This window comes from Fopius arisanus, unplaced genomic scaffold (genome assembly GCF_000806365.1).
Source record: "Fopius arisanus strain USDA-PBARC FA_bdor unplaced genomic scaffold, ASM80636v1 scaffold00022, whole genome shotgun sequence".
Lineage (NCBI taxonomy): Eukaryota > Metazoa > Arthropoda > Insecta > Hymenoptera > Braconidae > Fopius > Fopius arisanus.
In genome coordinates, this window is record NW_011887761.1 from 85,287 (window position 1) to 110,020 (window position 24,734).

The 24,734-nt window shown below is 35.3% G+C and overlaps 1 protein-coding gene across 1 annotated transcript in view; it reads right to left on the minus strand.

Annotated features, from left to right (window-relative positions):
- Window positions 1-23,333, minus strand: part of LOC105264493 (uncharacterized) — a 74,660-nt gene extending 51,327 nt beyond the window's left edge. The window contains exon 1 of the mRNA XM_011301395.1: window positions 22,808-23,333. The gene's annotated coding sequence lies outside the window, so the exon portion shown is untranslated. The remainder of the gene's footprint in view (window positions 1-22,807) is intronic.
- Window positions 23,334-24,734: the final 1,401 nt, after the last annotated feature.

The following is a 24,734-nucleotide window of genomic DNA, read 5'->3' on the forward strand; positions in this document are numbered from 1 at the left end:
ATTTGTAATGGCTGATGGTGAGCCATGTTCTTTAATTAGTTTTCTGTATTCTCGATCAATCTTATAAGTTGTTAAACTAATCGGTTTATTGATTACTTTATTTTGTATTATATTTTTACTTAATGTTCCCGGTCTTTTCACCTAACCGGTAATTAGCATGTGGGTTGTTGTGCTACCATGATTACACGTAGATATTCAAATTTCCATAATGGATTTATAAAAATTGAGTATTCTAATTATTCAAGTGTTTTAAGTAGTAGTTATATATCTAATTAAAGATATTTATCAGATATATAGCGATTTTCTCAATTAATTATTTCAGGTTCAGTTATTACTTTTGAAGTGTGCTTGAATAAAGAGTATCTGAACCACAAGCGCTGGCTGATGTTAATTTTGACCTGTTCTAAACTCCACTAAAAATTGTTTTAATTAATTTTTTTCTTTATTAAAAAATTTTTTTTCAATTATATTTATTGTTATCTTTCTTTTAGATTCAAATAAAGTGAGTTCACAATTTATATCACCAGAGTTTATTGTTGAAAACTTGATAGGTGGGGTAAGAGCCGTTATATTCTGTTTTGTTTGAATATTAATATACTGTTTCGTACAATATCGAGACTGAGATTTGCGAGCGCTTCCTGGGCACGTCCAATCGCTCTCACTGGTAAAAGCAGACTCCCCGCTAGGCCATTGTCGTAAGTAAAAAAAAATTATATGATCAAAATGATTTTATTTCCTATTTTCCAATAATTCAAGTTATACATTCTTTCATTTGAGATATTAATTGCTATATTTCATATTTTAGGAGAGAAAATGCATGCATATACCATCCCCCCACTCCTCCTTTATTTTATCTGTAAAACCTAACCGATTAGTATTAAGGTTTAATGCTTATAGATTAAATTGCAGCCTCAGACTATTTTTCGGACTTGATCGATTGCGATCATCAGCTGGAAAACGGTATTTAATCGGGGCCCCGATGATTGGTGAGGACATCATCGGCCAATGAATGACCTTTATCGATGCTCCGATCACCTGCCAATCGACTTCTGCCCAATGCTCAGTTGTGTTGTAAAAATTGGTAACAAAAAGCCGAGTGGAAAATAAGCTCAGATCTGGATCAAGTTCGGATCAAGTCAGACTTGATGTTCGGTCAGGTACTGATCCTACAACTTGATCAGGACTTGATCAAGCATGTAACGCCTTGACTCGATCCGGATTTGATCAGGCGTGCCGAAGCAGGGTTTGATCAAACAAAATGAATTAATCCTTGATAACCGAATCTAAAGATGTTTATCAATTGTAATGAACTTAAAATAAAAAATTAATCGTTCTTTCAGATTATATTACCTCTATCAATGAATACCTACTATAATTGATGCCGAAAAAAACGTAATTATTTTTGCCGACACTGGGGATCGAACCGGGGACCTTACGAGTACTAATCCTATGCCCTAACCACTATACGATCGCGTTATTATTATTGTGTGAACTGTTTCGCATATACGGTATATATTGGGGATATCGGTTCAATTTAACAAGCGAAAATTTACTCCATTAAAATTTCACCTATTTTATTCTTGATAATAATAATAACAATAATAAGTTGATAATTGAATTATTCCGGTCAAGCTCACCTGATCTGAAATTGATCCGAATAACTACTCGGATGGGACAACTTCAGGTCAGGTTGATCTGATCAGAATCTGATTCGACTAGTTGCAGGTGGCTGGATCACAGTCTAAGTTCCGGCCTAATTTTGATTTTTCCTTTAATTTTGAGCAAGTGAATACGGCTTTAATATCGGAACAACAAAGCGCAATGTATGAGCAGTTATTCGTGGTAAATTACGAATAAGTTAATCCAAGAAGGATTCATGCAATGCAAGATTTGTAACTATTATTAAACGGATAATGCGAATTCTTTCACAATGATGAAGAAACGAATTGGAAAACTCACGAGAAGGACAAGAGTATCTGGCGAATCAATGCCTGTTATGCGAATTACTTTCTTACCATGGAGGAGAATGGATACACATTGTTATAATCCACAATAATCCAATGGTGTTAACTTTATCATACGTCAAGACCAATTCCAGAGATGGACATAGAGAATGCACAAGACATGTCGAGAAAAAGAAGGGGAATGATTCATAGAATATCTATTAATCTCGCACATAGAAATTGCTCTTCGTATTTATCGTGTCTCTCAGAACACATAAACTTCCACCGGATAATTTGCCCAATTTGCCCCTGTGATTACTAAAAATTCAAAGAATTTTTCCGTACTATTTCTCACGATTTGTCGTCTGGAAATAGGTACTGAATACTTTCCAAACTCGAAAACTTGAAATTCACTACGGAAAAATAATATCAGGAGCGTTGGGATCGGTTTTTTTAATCGTGTGGTTGGCCACACGGAAGAAAAATACTGGAAAAAATACATAACAAGTTCCGTAAAAACTCATCTGTGAAAATTGAACGTGGGGCGAAATGTAAAATCGGAAAAAGTGCCGATCCTGCAGAACATTTTACCACTCGGTCGGTAAAAAGTTACCTTTAGAGGTTGAAAAATTACGATACTGTGATGTCCTGAGCTTGATAGCCAGTAGATGGCACTATGCACGATTAATCTTAGTCCGCGAAATTTAAATAAATTTTAATCATTTTTAATTTTAATCAGTGACGAAATACGGAGAAAATAAGTAGATACAATGGACAATAGACAACGAACAATGAAAACAACACCACCAGTGTGGGAAAAACCGTTACACATAGCTATAAATCTTAACCTCTTGAGTTTAACTTTCTCATTTATTTACGCGTAAAATTCTTTGGATAAACATTTTCTCCAAACCCGAAACTTGAGAAGGAAATCATAAATCTTCAAATCAATACAGTCAAAGTCATAAAGTACCAGTTCTGTTTTGCTCAAGTTTTGTTTCAACACGTGTGAGGCCTCCTTTGTCCATTGTGTCGAAAACTGAGGGCCTGAGTCCCTTGACAGAGAAAACGCGATGTCACGCGTTTTCCTTTTCACCGTTTTCCTTTTTTACCGCTCCCCTTTTCTTGACCAAGTTGCGTGCGCAACTTTTAGGCTAGTGGGGGTTGTAAGACCCAACCCTTGAAATTAGTTAAGTTTAAGGCAGTTCGATTTTAACTTGTAATTGCGCCGCTTCTCTCTTCAAATAGTTATTCCCTAAGTGCACACTACAGTTTTGTTGTTTAGTCTTCTTGAACTCAGTTAATATTTCAAGTCTCTAGTTAAGTTCAAAAGTCATTAAATAAAGTGTGTGTTACGTGCTCTCCTAAGCACTGGTGTTTTGGATTTATTCCATTTATAACCCTTGAATCCGACAACTTGAATTCAACCAGCTGATATCGATGGAATCCTCATTAGAGGCTTAGCGGCTAACGAAGCTACGTTTTCAACTTTGGCGCTCAATTTGCTACGAGGCGCCACTATCCTCCTGGTAACTCCGGTAGGACATAACAATACTCAGTTCCGTAAATTTTGTCGGGACTAGAATAAGTAGGGAGTTTCCAGTCGCTGCGAGAATACAATATCGTGTGCCTCACGGAAATGAAGTATTTTCCGACTCATGTGATTATACTCACATTTCGTCAGAAATTACTTTACTCCCTAGAGGCACAATATACTAATTATTCTTCCGACAATAATAATTTGCCGGGTGGCGTGATCCGAACATAGACAATGATTCGCGATCGGGTATGACTAACAGTCGTACCAACGCTATCTAGGAATTTTTCAATTCCGCCACGTAAGAATTACGGTACGTCACGTAAAATTTAAGTGAAACTGGATAATTTTTACGTTACTCGGAATAATTTTTACCGGAACTGTGGTAAGTTTTACAGATTCGTAAGAAATTACGTGACAGTCCCGTAAATTTTTCAGAGCAAATAATAAAATTGACTGTTCGTCTCTCATTTTTTCTTAAATTCTCCAGCAAACAACAAGGAAATGACACTCCAGCCCACGATTATATGATTAGGCACGTAATTTTTCCTGTATTTTTCTCTCCATGCACACTTCATCTCTACACGAGTGAAAAATCCCACCCCAACAGTTGTCATGTCCTAGCGAAGTTACTAGTAGGACAGCCGCGCCATTTACAAATAATTGCGCCAAGTTTTTTAAACGTGGAATACGTTAGCCGCTAAACCTCAAATGAGGACTCCATCGATGTCGACTCGTTGAATTTCAAATAGTCGGATTCAGGTTTATAAATAGAATAAATCCAAAACACCAGTGCTTAGGAGAGCACGTAACACACTTTATTTAATAACTTCCAAACTTAAGTTGAACCTTGGAATACTAACAGACTTTAAGAAAACTAAAACAAAACTGAACTGTGTAACTTGGAGAATAATTAATTTGAAGAGAGAAGGGTCACAGTAACAAGTTAAAATCGAACTCACTTAAACTTAACTAATTTTCCAAGGGTTGGGTCCTACAACCCCCACTAGTTTAAACATTGCGCACGCAACTTGATCAAGGGAAGGGAAGAGCCGTAGAACAGGGAAAGTGGTGAAAAGGAAAACGCGTGACATCACGTTTCCTCTGTCAAGGGACTCAGCCCCTCAGCTTTCGACACAATGGACAAAGGAGACCTCACATGTGTTGAAACAAAAACTTGAGCAAAAACAGAACTGGGACTTTATGACTTAGAACGTATTGAATTGGAGATTTATAATTTCCTTCTCGAGTTTCGGGTTTGGAGAAAATATTTATCCAACAAATTTTAAGGGTAATAAAAATGGGAAAGTTAAACTTAAGAGATTAAGATTTATCGTTATGTGTAACGGTTTTCCATCACTGGTGGTGTTGTTTTTATTGTTCATTGGCCGTTGTCCATTGTATCTACTCACTTTCTGCGTATTTCGACACTGATTAAATTTTAAAATAACTTAAATTAATTTAAGTTTCGCGGACTAAGATTAATCATATATGGTGCCATCTACTGGCTATCGAGCTCAGGACGTCACACAGTCCAGAAATACACTATTCCAATGGAATTTATATATGTCTGTCATGTATATATATCTATATTTGAAAGTTGATTAATTTCCTTAGAGAAAATAAAAACGAATAAAGGATTTGTAATATATGTGGAAATAGATGAGGGCAGCCAAATAACTTAGACGCGTGGTAATTTATTAATTATAACTTTACTAATTCAGAGAGCTCTCTTATAAACGTGTACTCTGGTAAACCTTAGTCAGACTAGTGAGAGAGAGTAGGGTAAAGTCAAAACCCATCTTAAGATTAGACACTAGATGTCTCATCAGTCGTCAATCGTCCAAACATCACAGGATTCATTCACTATTCAGTCAATTGTTTTAGAAACTGAGGATATTAAACAGACAAAACCTGACAAAAAATTAGAAAAACATTGAATTAAATGAAGTGCTTATGATATTGAGTATATATGGAATGAATTAAATTCCATTTTAAAAACGCCATGTATTTTCTATGCTTTTAGTGTAAAATAGAAAAGCTTATAGGAATAATATATTCAATATATGATTATAGATTTTATTTATGGAATCCATTGTTTGCATGTGCTCCACACGTTAATTTTAGTAAATATATTCCATATCCATATCACAAGAGAATTATTGCACAGTTAATAAAAAATATCCAACCAAATGGTTCAACCCGTGCCGGAAGAACTACAAGTTAAGTGAATTTGTTCAATAATCATTTTTGGAACATTTTTATATTATAATTTGGCGGTAGAATTGTAGTCTCACGCATTTACTCTTCATTAAATGTATTGGCTCATATTTAATGTTGTGTGCAACTGGGGTCGCAGTACTAATTACGTAAACTCAGTCGCCATAATAACCGCCAAAAAGAATGGTCCTATTTCATTTTGGTCCTTCCAAGTAATTGTAAAAACCTTTCAGTGACATGCTTCCACATATTAACATATTTACATATTTCGAATGCATGTTCTTGTATCATCTTGCACAAACTGTATTTTTTCCATGAGGATTAACAATAATGTACCGTTAAGGAGGGTCATCAGTATATTTTTGAGAACCGGAGTGGTTATGAAAATCAAAGAAGCCGACTTAGGGTTCCAACTGTTAGTAAATAAAAGAGGAACTGTAGAAAAGTACAGTTCATTGAGATAAAATGTGTACTTTTGTTATTCTTAAATTATTTATGCTTTTCGTATCATCCAATGAATAATTTTATCCATGAAAACTAATCAGAAAAATAAGTAAGTCGCTACATTTCTGCGGGTGTAACTTGGCAACAGCGTATCGATTCTCCAGCGATTGGTCCCGTTTCTGACGGTAAAATCGTTCTCAACATGCGTGAAGAGGTTATCTCAGTGTTTCCTACTTATTATTGACGTTCCAATTGGACCTACACTGAGAAAAAATTCTCTCAAAATTTAGTGTACCTTTTCACCAACGCTGGGACGTAACATGGGGTGTACAAGGAAATAGAGGGAGACACTGGACAAAATGGTATGCCTCACTCAAAAATTCGTATGTGGCACCCTAATTTTTGAGAGACATGCACTACTTTTTCATGCGTTTCCTCCAGTTTCTCATGTGACCCTTCCGAAAAAATGAGTCAGCAGCATTTCAATTTCTCATTGATGGAGTACACTGATTTTTAGGGAAGGTTCTTACTAATTTTCAATGGAATTCTTTCTCCGTGTACACACCGGAATTGACAAATTATTGAGCACAGTTGAGTATAAACCTTGCGGAAAAAATGTACAAGATATCTCTGATTAAGTTAAAAATTATTAAGAATTGGAAGTCAAAGTGCTATTCCAAAAAATTTTCTCGTTCATTTCAGAGTCGTGAATTATAACTTATTGATCTATCGATAAATTATTATTTACGATTTAATGATTCTCTGTGAAATGAGACTGTAAAATTTGAATAAAGTTTTTTCGATCAATTTTTTTCTCTTGAGAAAATTTAATTGCTGGTTGAAATGGCGTGCTACTCGTGGTGGCGCCCCTATGCAAACTATCTTCCTTCACATTGCGGAATCTTATCGCTATTACACCAGAATACAACGTCAGTCACACAATTTTTATAGTTTTTCGACAATTATTAATTTTTTGTACGCAAGGATTTCACCAAATTGCACAAGGAGAATGTGCAAATAAAAACAAAACAGAAATAAAGTTTAGACTCCCCCCTATTGTCGATATGACCGTTTTTTCAAGTGAAATACCCGTCCCGTATAACTCATACGTAAACCCTTTTTTTAAATAGAAATTTCATAGAATTGGTGCTCAACGATTTCTCCAGAACTTAACGTGAATAAGGAAACTAACCAGGGAATATACCTGATAAGATTTATTTAGATGGCATATTGTGTTGAAATTTGAAGAAGGACTGCGTCCTCTTATATCGTAAACCGTAACTTTTCTGTTAGTTTTGCGAATTATAATTTTCTCTTTGTGGTCAGAGTTACTCGCCAGACAACGTCCCTCTAGTAGCGATGTACGTGGCTCTCTCGTGCTAATAAAAAATAACACTACTTCGCAAAATTGATTCATTCACTCCCATTCTTATGCCTACATAGATGAGCAAACTGTCTCTTCATGGTGATCTCCATTTTCAGTGAATAAAAGAACGATTCTATTTTGCCGGTATTTGCGTAGGTAAGAAGGCTTTTCATGCAGCTTTAAAATTCCGCGCGATGCACTGGTGTGTTTTCATACCATCGGAAAGTTCCTCCCAGAATTCTCATAAAACGTTCGTTGGACTTTACCGACTTTACGAATATTCATGAAGGTTAGCGGGATAGTATGCGTAGGCGATATAGAATAATATATTAGTTCTAACAGTATATTTGAAATGTTATCTCAACAGTGTTATTTATGGAAATATTAAGTCAGCTGTACACATTTTATTTTCGCGACATATTGTTAGAAATATAGACGAAGATAATGCAATATCAATTAAAATTATGATTGTATGAACTTTCTCTCAGCATAGGCTATATAAAGTTTTTTTCTCTGCCAGATTACTGTATATTTGTTAGATAATTTCTTTCCACTGTCTATTACGAGTAACAAGAATACCTCAAAATATATGTAAGTTTCCACGAATTCTTTTTAGAACGGCGATGACCCTTATCCATTGGCATAATCATTCAGACAGAAAAAAATGGAAAGACAAACAACAAGTATTTCCAACAAAGGATTATCATTGATATTTCTTTTTTATAAACACAATTGGTCAGTGTTTACCACATTGTGTAAATTCAGAAATAAGCTATCATGTTCTTCATCAGCTCTTCAATGTTTTAGCACCGATGAATCGTTTCTAATCGATAGCAAGTGCAACATGCCAAACAGAAAACATCATCTCTTACGATTTGACAAATGTTCAGATGAGAGCAGATCAGAAATTTCGGGTAATGTTTTGTCCTGTCAAAATTTTTTTACAGGACAACAGGACGGGACATTGTCCTAAAAATAGTTGAAGCAAGATCAAAGTTCTTGCCGCAGATTGAAAAATGGAGAATTAAGTACCTGGGTCTTCCTTCAATTATTTTTTTTTTTCATCATACAGAAATGTTGTTGGCGCTCTTTTTTATTTCTATTCATTTTTCAAACATTTTTAAGACAAACCATTAAACAAAACTTTTTTTTGACAAATTTTCTACAAAAATTTATTTTTGTTTTTTTTTTAAACAGATTTCATATATTTCTGCAAAATTAAAAAAAAAATTATATTTTATGAATTTTGTTTTTTTGTAAATTGCTCTGAAAATTAAGTTTTATTTCTTTGAATATTCATACCACATTCAAATCCCCTGTTGGAAATACTTCAATTTCGTACGTTCATTTGCGAATTGATTCTGACCATTTTATAATGTGAAACTGTGAGAATATGAATATGGGACGGTTACTATGTGTGTATTTTCTTAATAAGACTCTGAACACGCTTCCACGCGCATGACAATGGGTCTTCTGTCACAGTTTATTAATCTGTGAGATTATACTGTTAAGAAATTACTCCAAAAATTTTATAGAAACCTTAAAATGTTCAAAGACAACACATTGATATGAAAATTTCTTGGCTATTATTACTGATAAGTCAGTCAGACTCTGAACTTTTCAGGCATTATAAAATGAATCAACAGTGAGGAATGAGTTTCGATTCAATTCGATACAAATGTCCATCTCCATTTTACATAGGACTATGTATTTGAAAAATATGAAAGTTACACTATTGAAAAAAGTATAGACGATCTATATAGAGTAACCAAAGGCAATATTCTAATTCACTGTTCCCTGCTCGAGATAATTATTAAGAATAAAGTGGAGGTTGTGGAGGGAGCAGATGTGTCGTGTATAGATACGTGGTAGCGCTCGGCTCCCTACTTCAACGACTCAGTTGAAGTAGGGACAGACATTCACAGTCAAAAATTTTCTTGGCCGATGCCGTAGCGGACATCTCCATAGTTATTTTTGCAGATAAATTAGCAATAGGCTTCCGTATGATTATCTGAAAAATTATAACAGCGTATATAACTATAGTTATCCTCATTGCAACAGTATATCATCGAACTAAATCAAATTAAATTAATTGAAGTCAATTGAATTTCAATATCCTACGACAGGCTCAAATATTTCCAAAGAACGAATTTTCGCCAATCTGTCCGACATATCGATACAATGGTTATTGCTATTATTTGCATGTTTCAATTCGTTCAAAAAAGACATCAGAACATTTTTTTCAAGTCATACTTGAAGTATGTTGTAACATTTCGGTTCAGTTATTGCAAATAAACTGATTTTTTTTTAATATAAAAATTTTTTAAATCAATAAGTGAATTGAATTCTAATTAATATCGACAACGTGGGCTTCACAATACTTACATATAAGGAAAAAACGATTCAATCTCAGCGATAGCGACCGTAGTGGGAAGTGAGTTGTGAAAAATAAGTTACGCACGCACATCACAGTTTAAAAATTGCATATGACGAATTCATGAGAAATAGAATAAAAATAACTTTCAAGTAAAAAAATTACTTTGCTTCTCAATCTGTTTCTTTAATTGCCTGGAGAAATGAATTGACTGGACAATATAGTCGACGTCAGGAGCACCAAGGGAGGACAACGAGAAACTCGTTCCCCATTGAGAGGAGAATAAACGGTGAAGGAAGAAACGTCCCTCTGTTTTCTTCTCGTCTTCATTCATCAAACACAGCATTCTCCAGGTAGTTGCCATCCTCGTTCATCTTTATCGCTGGTGTGGACTCATGGGAGTTGGAGGATAATATATGTATGGGTAGATGTATATGGCTAGATACAGGCGTGTGGCTTGGAGAATTCATCACCAAGTTTTCCAACAAGGATATAAGGATTTGACGCCAACCAGACCGGAGATGGCCAACATTCCACAGTCTTTCTGCTGCATTTTCTCTGACTTTTACATTTTTATTTACTTTTTATGTAACAGGCCCTTGATGTAACGGATAACTAGTGTTGTCAATATATCGACATGCTTGAAAGTGTTTATGATGGAATAGACTGATTAGTTAAAGCGATTTATCAGTGGTAAATGCATTGGTGATTTTTCATTAACAACTTATCCCAGTTTTAGGAAAAATAGCAAAAAATACCTAGTGCAAATGATCAACTTTGATCGTGTCATTGATTCTTTCCATTTTCAGGCGTAAAAATGAGTTAAAACTCATACTCAAAAAATCTAAGAAAATCCATATCCTCTATAGAAAAAAACTATGAGCAATAAATTAATCAGAACAAGGCAACTTCTGGCATCAACTCGAGTAGTTTTTACATTAAAATAGTTTGGATTTGAGAAAAGAAAGCTTGTAAGTTACTTCATTCCGCCAAACATGTTCAGTTCGAAAAATCACATTTATATTATGAGTAAATTATTATGATTTTTGTGACAAGTGCATAATTTCTTGACGAAAGTTTTTCTTCCTTTGGAGTAAAAAATTCTTTTCTTGTCAATTTCGACTCATGGTTAGATCTTCTTGATACAAGTAGAAACGCGCCTCTCGAAAATTCCTCACCTTTCAGACAAGTACTGAATTCCTTGAGTTTTTTTTTCGGTATAAGATATCGTTTGTTTTAGTATTTTTAAATATATGTTTGTTAATGTAAGTAAAGACGCACTTCTTAAAAAACTTTTTTTTCTGAATGTATGAAAGAAAAAATCTCGCTTGCTCGAATCCTCCATTCATCAATTGAGTCAGACTCGCCTCGTTCCAGTGTTTTGCTCACTCACATAATGTTACGAAAAGATCCCAACCCAACTTACACAGTCAATCGCTCGATTCACAGATCGGTGTTCCACATATATATGTGTGTTACCGAGTTCAACCAACCCACAGCGCTGTATCTCTCTTTATCGTCGATGAGGCGCGTCGACCTGAACGTATATATATATATATATATATATATATATATATATATATTCAGATATATGAGTGTGGCCCTTATTCCATATAAGTGCTCAGCAGCTTTGCTGAGAAGGAAACTGACGGTTCGGACTTGTCTCGATATAAAACCATGAACAGACGCGCGCCTGAGTCTGATACGAGCGCCATAGCACCAAATGGCAATACTTTGTGCATGAGAGCAACTCAACATTGTGTATTATCGCTTACGGGTAGAAGGAGGAAAGCTATATCAAAAGAGAATCATTCTTAACGTAACGTTTTGAGGCGATGCCTGGAGCGTTATGAGGAGACGAGACTTGATTTACAAGATCGTCGGCGCCGGACGAGTATACAGCGAATAACGATGCTCACGCGATTATCCAGACGATCCAAGAAAATTACGGTTTATACCTTCCAATGAAATGACAATGTTATACAACTCGTTTTTAACTATAATCGCTTATACATTTTTAGAGTTTTTTTTCATATACCTGCACTAAGACAAAATGAGCGTTGATCATCTATTTACACGATTTGTCGACATTTAATTTTTTTTCCATTGATTCAAGTACATGTCTCGAGCCAATAGCATCCCATCTCGAAGAAAGTAAGCACATACTTGATAGTAATTTATGTTACAAGGGCTGAAAAGTATTTTGGGAACGTACTTTACCAAAATTCGCGCCGAACTCTTCTGACATAAAGTACTATTTCGGATATTCTTTTGTTACCCTAGCGCCATTCAAACCTGCATCGACATGATTCAAGTACGCGCAGGATTGATTCAAGGATATCATCGATTGCGAATAGATTTTCCGTAAAACAAATCGAAATTTAGTGCTATGAAATGGCAATTTCGTGAAAAGGCAGTTTCGAATAAATGGCAATTTCGAATAATTTTCCACGTGACAAAACCAAAAAACACTAAAAAAAGAACCAAGTTGAACTATATTCAATGCAAAAAAAACTTGGGTAGAACATTGAATCTCAATCGGTCAGTGTTCGGGCGAGTTTTTTTCCGTTGACAATAGTTCAACTTGGTTTTTTATTTTACATCATTTGTTCTCGTCACATAGAAAATTCTTCAAAACCTTACCTTCGGAAATTTTTTTCAAAAACTTCAGTTTTTTAATTTTATCGTAAGCATTACCACGACTCATCAATTGAGGAATGACTGGAGTCATAGCCTGAATCTGAACGTTGAAAGATTTCTGACATCATATATTAGAAAAATAGACTTATCAAAAAATGCCTATGATCATCAGAGATTCAATGCTCACCCATTCGTCTGGGAAACAAATAATTATTTAATGTCCCCAATAAATATTGAAATATGTCATAGAAATATGACTTCAGCCCACAAAATTCTTAGGGAATTTTTTTTGGAAAAAGTATCGAGTGATTAAATTGAATTTAGTAAGACTCAACTAGAAAGATTTGACATTCACTGATGGTAAGTTATATATCTTACTACTCAACCGATTGGCATAAGTAACCACTAAATTTGACTGATACCACATTGTTCAAATCTGGTCCACACATATTTTCTCAAGACAAACACAAAAATACTGATACTGCTTTCAAGGATAATTTGATTTTATGTTAGTATGAAAGGAAGAGGAAGAGACATCGACATCAAGTAGAGTATTTTGGATATTATAGTTTATCAAATATTCTAGTCTATAGTATATAGTCTATAGTAATAGTTTATAGTCAGTCAAATAACGCGGTTTATAATCAAAACTTCATCAGGCCTCAAGTAGCAGAGAAAACATGATTGTTACCGAAGGGCAGAAAATTGTTTTCAGCATTGTTAGAATATTTGAACCCAGATTTTTCACTATTGTGCAAAAACTACTCGAGAAAGATTGATGGCATGTTGACAAGAACAATCCTACAAAAAGAAATAATATACGATTCGTTGTCCTCCGCACTCGAGAGCATTTTACTGCTGAACGTGTGTTTATATTTGTAGAGAACACCCAACTCATAAAACCTCATTTTTGTTCAATATTTTATGGGGTAGAATTTTTCCTTTGTATTAGTATTTCGTCCCTGGACAACTCTTCTCAAATAAATACGGGCCTTTTCACTCCTTCTTGAAATTTATTAAAAATATTTACTTGCACCCATACACCAATAATGATGAAAGTCTCAAAAGAAGGTTCGTCCAAACAACCAAAATAACAGTCTTAGTATTATCATCATAATCCACTACAAAATGATTATTCTGCATCGAAATTTCGAAAAACTTCCTGAATTATTATTATTAAGCAATATTAAAAATATATTTTCCACAAAAAAACATAGAATTTGCGAAAAATTGATGAAAATTGGGAAAGTTCATTGGATAGGTGTTGCTTATAGGTATCGGTCTAGGTAGACCAATTAATAGGCGGGAACGTATTTCGGTCTGGAATGAATAAAGTAAATGCAAAATACCCAAGTCATTGATAATACATTGATGAATTCAAGATTTTGTTCAAACAATCGAATACAAGAATTACCTGCGCTGTACTTCCAGTTTTCTTTGTGTTTAACTCACAAGTTAACACGACCCTCTTGAATGAAAAGCCCCATTCATGCGCTCGTCGCACATAGTCTTCCGCTTATGGGCCTTATTCCGATCCTTATTTGAGGTGTATATACCCTCCAAGTGTACTACATAAAGAAGCCAATCAGAAAGAGAGGTACTCGCTACTGGATTGTCAAGCGTAAGCCAGCGTACGCACGTGATTGGCATTGACGATTGAGGTTTTAGCGCCAGGTTTTTCTATGTATTTATTCTATCTTTTTTTTTTATCAAACTAGACACTTCACACGGCGCGCTAATATGGCGAACGTGAATGAAACAATTTTTTACATGACGGAAATCCCGAATCAAAATTTTGGCCAGGTTCAAATTCAGAATGGATCAAGTCAGACTTGATGATTGATCTGGAAATGGTAATTTAAGCAAATCCCGATCGGGCATGTAACGCAATATTGAATCAAGACTTGATCAAACTTTTCTGTCCAAATTTAACGGTTCCGGATTTGATCAAGCCAAACGTATCTAATCGGATAACCCGACTGTCAGAAACAATAATAAATATTAACTATAACTCACTCAATAAAAAAGCTAATTCTTTGTTTTTAGTACATATGATGGCTCTTACCCATGTAGGAATTTCCGAGCCTGCAGACTTGGCTAATGCATTGGCCAGCATCTGTTGGTCAACATTCGGTTTTCGGATGCGTGGCCAGTACACTGGCCAGCATCGTTCGCCAATACTCGGTTGTTCGATATTCGGCCAATATGTTGGCCTACATCGATCCAACGAGGTTCGGTTGAGCGATGTTGGTCCAATGGTAAAGCCCCAATCTGTTGAATAAATATTGATTGGTCGATCATTGGCCATTCATGGGTCCTGCATAGCTTCTCCAATATCCGTCACTTGAAATATTCATTGAGTATGATTATATTATAAGTAACATTAAACAATAAAATCCATTAAAATTTCATCGGAATGATTATTCGTTGAGTACAGGATAATAATAATTGAAAAATTCGGAAAAGCAGGCGTTTGCTATAAAAATAATAATTACTATAATTCTTGCAATTATTTTTTAATTCAATAAGTCCCGGAAATACTCAGTAATCTACTGATATTCAATTGTCTATATTAATTGATCAAAGAAAAACAAAAATGCGCAAAAATAACTGACTGAAATTTATGAAGTCGTTTTTATGCTCCTACTACAAGACTTAGGTATTAGGTTAGTGGTTAGGGCGTAGCACTAGTGTGCGAAAGATCGTAGGTTCGAGTCTCGTCAGGTCCAAAATTTGAGTTCGTCAATTAGGTTTTCTCAGGGTCGATATCCTTGCCGCCGTGGTTAGGGATAACTAATAAATCATGAAAACAACGAAATGTTCTTTTTTCATTTTTTGTTAATTAATTTAATGAGTGCCTCGGTAGCAATCATATGCCGAGCATTTGCAGTCCAGTCTGTTGTTCTTTTTTATAACTAGCTTCTTTCAATCGACGTGAAAAGATTGATAATCGGATAAATTTCAATAAAACATAAATGTTATTAATATTTTTGGGTAAAATTAATAAGACTCGGCTGTCAATCGGCTGCCATCATTGGGCCAATTAAGACACCGATAATCGGACCGGAGTTATCATCCAAGGCTCCATAGAGCATTGGGCCAGACTCTTTTCCAAGCATCGAAAATGTTGGCGTAGGGCTTGGCCCGATCCTCAGGCCAATCCGGCCATCCTACATGGGTAAGGGGCTCCGATTGTAATGAAACCAGGGGACCTACGATTACTGAAACTACGCCCTACGCACTAGACTACTGTATCGTTGTTGTTAGATCGATTCTTTATACCTACACAATGTGCAAGGAGGCTTTGTTGACTTCAAAATTATTTGGAATCTACAAGAGATCTGTACGTACCCTCTGACCGAAAAAACGTATTCAGTTACAATCTTATTTCAGTATTAAAAAATACACAAAATCCTGTATATAAATGGAAGAGACTGTGATAATCTCTAGATTTGATAATCTTGAACTCGAATATCGAAACAAAGTCTCATTGCTTAATTACGAGCCGTTACCAGCCGCGATAACATCATCGAATAAAAGGCGTTACTAGGGAAATAGGCGCGAATTTCGAGAAATGCCTCCAATTGGAAATCGAAAAAAGCACATTATCTTTGAGATAGGTAAGCTAATTTGAATGCCTGTCAACTGAAATAGTAATGCTAGGGAAAGGATGCGTAAATGTCAGGAGGAAATAGTTTTTCCGACTACCCATGTACGATGGCCGGATTGGCCTGAGAATCGGGCCAAGCTCGACGCCAACATTTCCGATGCTTGAAAAAGAGACTGGCCCAATGCTCTATCGATCCTTGGATGATAACTCCGGTCCGATTATCGGTGCCTGAATTGGCCCAATGATGGCAGCCGATTGACAGCCGAGTCTTATTAATTTTACCCAAAAATATTAATAACATTTATGTTTTATTGAAATTTATCCGATTATCAATCTTTTCACGGCGATTGAAAGAAGCTAGTAATGAAAAAGAACAACAGACTGGACTGTAAATGCTCGGCATATGATTGGCTACCGCGGCACTCATCAAAATAATTAACAAAAAGTGGAAAACGAACATTTTCTCGTTTTTATTATTTATTAGTTATCCCTAACCACGGCGGCAACGATATCGACACTGAAAAAACCTAATCGACGAACTCAAAATTTTGGACCCGACGAGGCTCGAACCTACGGTCTTTCGCACACTAGTCCTACGCCCTCACTACTAACCTAATACCTTTAACTTTAACTTTAACTAGCGTTTAGTAAACATATATACTTACTAGAATTTGTACAAAAAGTGATTCTTAGAAACTAGATCTCCAGCCCTTGGCTCTTTACCTAATATAATAAGGCTTAACGTAGGTTATTATCTAAATGAGGTTTTTAATTGGATGCGGAAAGGTAAGGCATAGTGAAAATAAAAAATTTTGAAAAAACCCTATGATTGATGGATTAGTGGGAAGGGCGTGAGGGGTGAAAGGGGGGGGGGGGCTCACCGGTATGACCAGCTGGATTTTTTTGTGCATCCCGATGTTTAATTATGTTGTTTTGGTGGGAGTTGATATTGGCCTCAAAGTTTGATGTTAGCCTGTGTATAAAAGCATGGATGGTTTCGACGTCCATCTCTTTGTGGATGTAACTAATGGGTATTTTATGTCTAAATTTACCAATAATGCGTAGGAATTTATTTTGAGTTACTTGGAGCTTATCGAGGTGGGATTTGGCCGCTTTGAACCATATTGGGCACCCATAAGTTAGCATCGGTCTGACTAGACTTTTATACAGAGTCTTTTTTAAATTAGTACTGAGGGCTGGAGCTTTAAACAGAAAATATAGTCTCGCCAGGATGGCTTTGGCCTTTACGTTAGACAAATCAATCTGTTTTTTCCAAAGAAGTTTGTTGTCTATGTGAAGGCCCAAGTATGTGACGCAAGTAGAGGGGGTTATTTCCAGGCCTCTTATCTTAATAATACATTTAGTCTTTTTTTGGAAAATGTGATTTCATCGGTTTCGGAAGCATTAACCTGGATTTTCCATTTGTTTAACTCATTTATGATGAGAGAAGCAGAATTTTCGAGTCTGGAGACTGCTTTGTTTAGTGAGGTGCTGGATGTGAAGAGCGTGAGATTGTCCGCGAAACCAGTGATATGAACATTAAGTGGTGTTTTGTGAAAGACAGAAGATATGTATATATTAAATAGAGTTTGGGAGAGAATGGAGCCTTGCCGGACCCCAGCGACAATTTTTATATTAGTTGACAACGACTCATCAACTCTGACCTGAATAAATCTATCAGTGAGGTATGAATGGATGGTTTTGATCAGATATGGCGGAAAATTGAAATTAAAAAATTTGTAAATAATGCCAGAGGTCCAGACAGAGTCGAAGGCCTTTTCACTATCAAGTAGCAGCATGGCAGTGTCCTTTTTGGCCTCTTGGTTGACATTGATGTGATTGGTGATGCGAAGGAGTTGGTGGATGGTGGAGTGGTTTGATTTGAAGCCAAATTGGGCAGCAGAGATAGTGTCGTTAAGGGTGATAAATTTGTTTAGTCTTGAGAGGAGAATTTTTTCCAGGATTTTAACTAAATTGGGTAGCAAGCTAATTGGACGGTAGCTAACTGGTTCATAAGGAGACTTGGCAGGTTTTAGGATTGGGATAATAACTGCCCGTTTCCAGGAGTATGGGAAATATTGTGGTACCTAATACCTAACTCTTGTAGTAGGAGCATAAAAACGACTTCATAAATTTCAGTCAGTTATTTTTGCGCATTTTTGTTTTTCTTTGATCAATTAATATAGACAATTGAACATTAGTAGATTACTGAGGATTTCCGGGATTTATTGAATTAAAAAATAATTGCAATAATTATAATAATTATTATTTTTATAGCAAACGCCTGCTTTTCCGAATGTTTCAATTATTATTCTCCTGGCCTCAACGAATGATCATTCCGATGAAATTTTAACGGATTTTATTGTTTAATGTTAATTATAATATAATTATACTCAATGAATATTTCAAGTGACGGATATTGGGGAAGCTACGTAGGACCCATGAATGGCCAATGATCGACCAACCAATATTTATTCAACAGATTGGGGCTTTACCATTGGACCCAACATCGCTCAACCGAACCTCGTTGGGTCGATGTAGGCCAACATATTGGCCGAATATCGAACAACCGAATATTAGCGAACGATGCTGGCCAGTGTACTGGCCACGCATCCGAAAACCGAATGTTGTCAAACAGATGCTGGCCAATACATTAGCCAAGTCTGCAGGCTCGAAAATTCCTAATAATTCTTTTTTTTTACACATTACACTAATCAATGTTACAAAGTCAAATGTCTGAAAGAGTTTTTGTTGCTAATAAATTATTAATGAATAATTGGCATGTCGATTTTGATGAATAATTGTTATAGATATTTTCGGAGATACGTTGCTTGTAGCCCACCTGTTTGCTTATAAAAAGTACACGTTCACAAATATCGTTAATTTTTTCATCTATTTCGAGGTATTTGATTAAAAATTACGTAACTGATGCTAATTTACCAGTTGGCTCCAAGATTATAAAATAAACTAAATTTTTCATATCAGTGGACGAGCTTGCTCTATGCATTTGGAGAAATGCAGTTTTGTGAGGTCAGGCCAGTTCTCCCACCGAATATCGCCCTGACATGTAATGTCCTGCATTCAGCCTAGATTCCTATGATGAAATTGGTAAAATTCAATTAAGAAGAATGATCTAGAAACCATCCTTTTTGCGTCGAAGTGAATCCGGTATTTATCTTCAACTTACTTGCAAAAGAGTGATATAATCAAGTTTTACAAAAGAATAAATAAATAAATAAATATTTTCACTTATAAGACTTAATAATACTTTTATATATTTGTACGGAAGTGGTGTAGAGCAATGATTATGAAGCTCTTGAAGTGTTACTACACTGAAATTTCATGTTAAAAATCTGGTATTTTTTTAACAACCACACAGCGACACAAAATTTCCGTTTTCAATTGAAATTAAATTTAAATTCAGATAACTTAAAATTCAGATGACTTTGTAACTGAAATTTCAAGACATATAATAGTATATACTCACTTCCTCAAATTCTCAGCCTAAAAATGTTTGCGCTTACAATTTCTTGTCTACGAATTGGTACTACATACTTCCAAAACTTGAAATCTCAAAAATGACTGCGGAAAAATATTGGCGCATAAGAATTTCTACAGAATGACTATTGACTATTGACCCTCCCCAGAAACGTCAGGTACGATCGTCATTTCAAGATGTGGCAGTCTTTTATCTGTGTTTCAAGATTTGATCCAGATCAAGAGGGAGGACATAGTCAGATAGATTATAATTATATTTCAGCTTATGACTATAATTCAATAATGAACATGAACGAACAAAACCAAGACTGGATGTATTTACCTATCGATAATACTGTTTGCATCTAACGAATTTTGGAAAAAAAAAACTATTCATGTATAAGTCTGATAAATTATTGTGAATCTTTGCGGAGTGCATATAACTGCAACAGGATAAGATATTCAAAGATTAATATCATCGAGTATCTTAGTTGGCATCTGCAGAGTAACGGATTCCGGTAAAATGCCCCCCCCCCCCTCATCAAAAGAAAATATTAAAAAAATGAAAGAAGTAGAGAGAGAAAAGGCACTTGAATAAAAATAACGAAAGACCCCTAAAAATAAAAATAAATTCCTAATAATGATTCATTCTCCGCTTGACGCTCGCATGTGTATGTAATAGAGAAGCTGAAAATATTCAAGTGTTATTGGAGACTCTACCGCACATGCAATTCTATATGTGCAGTTCTTTTTTTTTATATCTTTTCCTTCTCTATTGGTTGGTATGTTTCACAGTACCGTATTCCTGGTGTATTGCAATAACATAATACCGGATTACCCACGCAAAATGAATTAGAATATGGCGGACGTAATAATTTATGCATAATTTATGGACGATAGTTCATTTATATGTGTCAAGAGGACGGAAAACAAGTTTTTACCAACTAAGTATCTTCAGCGTTGACGTTTAGGAGAAGTGTCATGGTGAGAATAATTTTGAAAATTACGACGGAAATAATCAGGCTTCCAAAAGCCGAAGATTTAACGGTTTCTTCGCATTTTAAATAGTGGTAATTTGAAGAGAACATGAGGCGGATCATGGGCTGAGGTACTGGATAACAAACGATGCATCTATATGATTGGCTGGTTGTGCACTGATAATTTTATTGCCACATTCATCTTTTGATTGCCCATTCAAACACCACATATTGTTCTAGCGCTTAGCCGCTTAGCGATCGATAATCATAGGAGTGGAGTAGATGATTAAATGGCAAGATCTTGTGGTTTGTCCATGGGAGAAATGATTTTATATTTTTCCAACCGGTAATTGCACTCGTTCAATGGATTGATTTTCGTGAAATTGATACTCATAATTAGGGGACCTTTTTGGTTTGTTTTATAGTGATCCTCATGAAATAGATTGATATTTAAGGGTGTGAAGCGGATAATGGCTCTAAGACATTTTTCGAATTTTTAAATTATATCTATACTGTATCACTTGCGAAAACATAAGTTGCTATTCAAGTAGAGGGAAAATATTACTACAAAAATTAGATTAAGCCGATAGTTCTTGATTTAATTTTTCTCATCAATTCATGAATTTCTCATGGGAAGATTAACTGAAATATTACCTGATCCTTATTGAACATTTTAGCGATGCGTACTGAAAATTCCAATCAAAAATTTTTTTCCATAGACGACGATTGAAAATTACACACGTCAATTTCAAACAAACTATTCTTCATTTTCACCAAAAAAATATTGCGTTGATTTACCGATAAACATAATTTTTTAATATTAGAGCATTTACTAGAGATAGCTAATTTCTTTCCGTGAATCCGCAAGAACTTTTTTGAGTCCAGAAATTTCTTTGCTAATGCTATAATTTTACCTTTGCAGACTATGAAACGATTTATCTTTGTGGTGGATTCATTAGCAAAATCAAATAAAACCTTATAGCAATATTGTAGAATGGAATTTTACTCCACAAGTGTTGTGTCAAGAAGCATGGCTGTCACACCAACTATGCAACTATGATAATGTTCGAATGTATTACTAAATATCAAAAGACTCCATTACACAGAGGAAAACATATTGTTCTACCGGGAATACATTCATTCAGCTCAAAAATCTCTAAATATTTTCGTCTGAAAATGTCGGCTTTCTAGAGTTATTTGAAGGACGATTTGAAACAAGTGAATGAATAATAGGTTCTTTCAAAATCATTGTTTCGCGAATAGAAAGTATTAATGATTCGAAAATGAGAATTCAAATACTCCATTACGTTGAATAAAAAAGTTGCGGAAATGTCGTTAAGATATTCTGTGCCTTACATATTTGATGTTCTGAAATAAATCCTTATACAGGCTAAGAACTCCAGACTTAATCTCTTGTTCAATAATTAATAATGGGTCACAGGTAAATGAATTGCCTTGTCAATAATGAAAGCAGGGTCAGCCGAGATTTCCATTTTCAGTCAATTGCATTGTTTTTTATCAGAATGCTTGAGTTCTCGGCGTCTATGCGAAAAGATGTCCCATTTGAATTAAGTTTTTTTCTGGGAGACATTTGCTTGAACCCTTGAATTTTCTTGAACGGAAAATTTTATCTTGCTAAACTTGTACATTTTCAGAAAAACCAATTTTTTTCTCTCAATGTGTTTCCTAAAAAATTGAAATTCTCTCTTAAGGTTGTTTTGCATGTATTGGCGAACATGTAAGAATTGTTTGAAATTTTGAAAATTTACTATTGAAGTCGATAAAAGACGATGGTAACAATTTCATGATGATTGACTAAAATTTTTTTCATCCATTTGTTTGAAAAATATATTTATTTATAAAATGAAATACAATACAATAATTCTTTATGGCTATTACTTCAAATAATTAACGCATTGAAATATCAATTGGAAATTAATTCCGATAAATATAACGAATTATAGGAAGGGTCATAAACTGTTGTTTTGACTATACGTGCAGAACATCCTTAATACCGTTTCTTTTGAAGATACCGATGAACATAAACCTAAAAAGAAACCTTGGTATTTCATTAAATTTGAACTACCATAACACCACTATAGCAAGCAAGATGTGTGGAAGGCAATAAATAGAGAGTGATGATTTAAGCATAAAACTTCTTATAGGAGTTCGAACTTATCTCTCAATGTGGTCCAGCAAATACTGATTAAGAAACTTACGCTTGGATGGGATGCCATCACGTGAAGTTTTAGTTTCAAGATTTTTTTCAGTTTTTTTCCTCAAGGGTAAATAATAACACCAATGGTTGCACCACTGTAGTTAACACAAAAATAATTCTATGACACTTGGAAGTTCATTTTTTGGCGAAGAAGAATTTACAGTTTCTCAGAGTTGAGAAAAACGATAGAGTTAATTCTCTCTGGGTTATATCACTAAACTATTAGTTTACTCACTAAACTTTTCCTTTATCTCAGCCTATTCCTGTATTTTATTACATGTCATGTTTACGCCGAGGTGATTATGATTTATGAGAGTAATTTGTATTGTCCTTTGCGGTTGGCGTAACAAATTGGTGTTTAGAGTCACGTGGCAAATATTCTGACTTGGAAATTTCATCGACCATTTTAAGTGGTAACAATCACAATTTGTTATGAGAAATTTCACATGGTAAACAGTAACAACTTGCAGTAAGGACGTGTTTCAAAGAGACGTTATAGCCGGAGGAAGAGCGTATGCGCGAGGCGCGCGAACGCTTATTCGCAAGAGCTCTACCGGGGGAAGTCCGGCGACGCTCGGTCACTCTCGGTTGTCTCCGGGGGGATCGACGATCATCGCCTGACAGGACTCGTTTTAGTATTAACTCGAATCACTTCCAAAATTATGTTAATCCACTGGGGGTATGTATGCGCCTCTCCACCATTATTTTTTCCATTTAGCCTTTTTGATGTTAATGGTGAGAGAATAATGTTTTCAAAAATTTACGATGGTTTATCTGAGTTATTGCGGACCTCGAAAGATGACACTTGTGTCAATAATTTTGCTGCCGATGTGAGAGCGTCGGGAGTCTCGTGACGCGTGCGGGCGGGACCAGTGCACCGGCGTGGCCATCGAGCCGCCCCGATAACACATCAACCAGAGGATAAGAGGAGAGAAGGGACAAGTCCAATTGACTCAATGATTTCAACGTCAAGCTGAATTATTTAGTAAAATTAATAAATATATTATATAATATTAATAATAAATAACTTTGTAAAATGAATTAATACTGTTAGGATCAGTAAAATTATAGTTAACCATAATTCACCGGAATGCGGAGACAATCGTTGTCCTTCGAATTAAGGCCAATGGGAAATTTTATTATCATGAGTCACGTTACGTTTATTTCCACTTCAATTTTAAGGTATTTTTTTGGCCGAGATGAGTCGGTTATCTTCAAGTGTCTCTGATGGGGACAAATTTTCAATGGGAGAATTTTATTATGAATGAAAATTGAGAAACATGTGGGACTCAACACTTGTCTCTTTCACTCCCATTGAATTTCTCAATGAACAGACGCAACTGTTGCATAGTTTCTGATACTGTTAGACTCTGTGATGATGATGCGCTTTAGTAAAATTGTATAATATGAGTGCTCGCTACGCATTGCCTCCCTTTTATCGATCGATGTGGATTTTTATGTAATTGTAGATGAGGAAAAAATGACAAAGAAGAATGAGTATCGGATGTTGTATTTCTCGTTTTAGTTCGATGGCATTCTAATAGCCAATCGAATGATTCAGTGGCGAGGTGGTTTGAGTGATGCGCTAACTATATTACTGGAATCTCGATTGGGTTAAATTGTGTGAGGAATAATTTTACTTCATTCTCAGATACCTATCAACGATTAAATTCATGCTATTTCCGAAAACTTTTCACTCTAACACTAGCTCTCGGTTAGAAGCATATGTATCTTCGGGAGTTACACTTGTTCATCAGAAGAATTTTTCAAGTTCTAATGCCTCACGATTTTAATCCATTAGTCAATGTTTAGATATCAACAGTAAAAACACATGGAATATGGGCGAAGAGGAGTTTTCTGACGATGTGACTAATGTATTGGTCCGTAACTATATATATATAATCCTAAGGCATTAGAACTTGAAAAAT